General features: G+C 39.6%; 1 pseudogene; it reads left to right on the top strand.

The window, feature by feature from the left end:
- Positions 1-867: 867 nt before the first annotated feature.
- Positions 868-2,590, top strand: LOC110141542 (proteasome activator complex subunit 3 pseudogene; annotated as a pseudogene).
- The last annotated feature ends 424 nt before the right edge of the window (positions 2,591-3,014 follow it).

Below are 3,014 nucleotides of genomic sequence, written 5' to 3'. Positions count from 1 at the left end.
GCAATGAAATGTAAGATACATGTTACTTGGGGGAAAAAACAAACCAGACAAACACAAATTACTGTATACAGGGAATAATTAGCAGAGTAGAGATAACAGAGGAATAATGAAATTGAAGATAAAGTTTCATTATCTAATTGAAACATGAGTGAAAAAAATTAATGATATTAGCCTTATGTCCTACAACCAAATATGTACATTATTTCTGTCTTTGGAGTATCAGGAGAAGGGAAAGAGCAAAGTGCTGAAAAAACTTTGAAAAAACCAAGAATAGAAACTTCCTAAACATGGTACTGAGATGTAAACTTACCAGTTGAAGAAACTTAGTGAATTCCAAAATAGGGTAAATAGGACTCCATGACCAGACACTACTGAAAATGACATATATAGAAAAATAAATTTAAAAAATTCTCAGAGAAAACAAAATAGCAAAGCACTGTCTGTAGGGAACAGTAAATTAATGACTGCAGATTTCTCACTAGATACCATGAGCTCCTGAAAAGAGGGGAAGCATTGGTAAGTCCTGAAAGGAAAAAGCTGTAAACCCAGCTTCAATATTCAGGCAGATATCAGTTAAGGATAAAGATAAAATAAGAGCTTTCTCAGATGAAGCAAAACTAAACTCATTGCAAGAGAACTGTTCTAAAATGATCACTTAAAGGAGTTTCTTCAAAAAGAGAATGTTACGGGTTGATGTGTCTCCCCCCCCCCAGTCTCCCCAAAAAAGGTATATTGAAGCCCTCAGATTTCTTACAAGAGAATCAAGAGAAATATGACCATTAAGGTTGTCTCCAGTCCACCTCAATGTGACTGGTGTCATTATAGAAAGAATTTTGGACACAAAGACAAGGAAGGTGGGAAGACAACATGGAGACACAGAGAGGAATGGAACAAATGTTCCTTCACAGACCCCAGAAGGAACAAATCCTCAAACCACTTGATCTTGGACAGCTAGCATCTAGAACTTATGAGACAGTAAGTTTCTGTTTTTGAAGACCATCCACCAAGTGTATAGTACTTTGTTTGGCAACCCTAGGAAGCTAAGACAAAGAGGAAATGAACACAGAAATTTGGAACATCAGAAATGAAGACAAAAAGCAATAGCTTAAATATAGAAATTAAGGAGAGCATAAAGACATTCTCAAATACTGGGAAACAGAATTTGTTGCCAGCACACCTACTGTAAATGAATGGCTAAAGGAACTTCTTTAAGCAAAATGTCCATGATAAAAGAAGGAATCTTGGGACTTTAGGAAGAAAGAAACAACATGGAAATAGCTAATATGTGGCAAATTAGATTTTTTTTCAAGTTTTCTATTCGATGACTGAAGTAAAAATTGGAACACAGGTATATGTAGAAGGAGTGATATGCTTTCAAACTGTGGTGCTGGAGAAGACTCTTGAGAGTCCCTTGGACAGCAAGGAGATCAAATCAATCAATCCTAAAGGAAATCAACCCGGAATATTCATTGGAAGGACTGATGCTGAAGTTAAAACTCCTATACTTTGGCTACCTGATGTGAAGAGCCATCTCTCTGGGAAAAAACCCTAATGCTAGGAAGGATTGAGGGCAGGAGGAGAAGGGGGTAAAGGAGGATGAAATGGTTGGATGGCATCATCGACTTGATGGACATGAATTTGAGCAAACTCTAGGAGATAGTAAAGGACAGGGACACCTGGTGTGGTGCATCCATGGGGTTGCAAATAGTAGGATACAACTGAGCACTGACCAGCAACACAGAATGAGCAGGCATCGGGAGAACAGTACAAAGGCAGCACTGAGGGTGGGAGTGTGCAAGCTATGTGGTGTGTGAGTCAAGCTAGGGCAGCACTGAGATACTTCTAGTCCCTTTGGATTACCAATGAGGCAGAATACTTGGTGGCATACTTTTCTTCAAAGATGTTGTTAGAGCCTATCGGTTTTTTGAAGAAACCAATCCTAAACATTCATAACCTAACTCAGATCTGCTCAGACCTGAATCTGTGGCCCTGTTCTACTCACCAATAGCCACAATGGCCTGGAAGATCCCACTTCCAAGTAGCAAAGATTGAGTGAGTGTGAAGAAGCCTTCCAGGGAACCAGGGTGTTTATGATGCATGGGATGCTAAAAAAGAAACCAGAAATTACTGGACATTTTTGAGAAAGTGAAACCTGTGATCTGGCTGCTGATCCTGAAATGTGACTTGGTAAAAATGTGGGTACAGCTCCTAATTCCTAGGATATACGATGGGAATGACTTTGGGGAATATATTCAGGAGAAGACAGATACAGAACTCAGGATGTTGAGAGCTGCATTTCATCTGAATCAATTTCTGGATATTATGTTACAGGAGCCAAATCAATTTTCAAAATAGCTAAATATCCCCATATGGAGGACTTTCCTCCTGCACCATGACAGAGATTGATGAGAAAGAATATGACAGCCTTCAACTCATCGTATCAGAACTAAGGAATCAGTATGTCACTCTACATGACATGATCCTGAAAAACATCAAAAAGATCAAATGCAGAGACTTTGTTCCAAGGCCACGGCCAGGGAGCATTGTGAGTCTGGCTCAAGACCCAACATCACCTTGGTCTGTTATGTGACTATGATCATGGGGCAACTGGCTGGAAATACTATTCATAGTTCTCTGTGTTTTTAGCTGGAGTCTAATGAGACTCTCATGTAATTCTGTGTATCTCTTTTTGCAGGCCTCAGTGCATGCATACTAAGTCACTGTGTCATGTCTGACTCTTTGCAACCCTATGGACTTCAGCCTGTCAGGCTCCTCTGTCCATGGGATTTCCCAGGCAAGGATACTGGGATGGGTTTCCATTTCCTTCTCCAAAAGATCTTCCAACCCAGGGATTAAACCCACATCTCCTGCATTGGCAGACAGATTATTTACCACTGAGCCACCAGGGAAGCTCTATCTTAAGCCAGTAGGGAAATGCATATTTAACCATAATGAGTTATAAATACACATCTATTAGAATGTCTATAATTAAAAATAATGACAACGCTAAAGAC

The sequence above is a fragment of the Odocoileus virginianus genome, chromosome 16 (genome assembly GCF_023699985.2).
Source record: "Odocoileus virginianus isolate 20LAN1187 ecotype Illinois chromosome 16, Ovbor_1.2, whole genome shotgun sequence".
Lineage (NCBI taxonomy): Eukaryota > Metazoa > Chordata > Mammalia > Artiodactyla > Cervidae > Odocoileus > Odocoileus virginianus.
The sequence above is the reverse complement of the archived record's forward strand: the minus strand, read 5'-3'. Positions and strand labels throughout refer to the sequence as shown.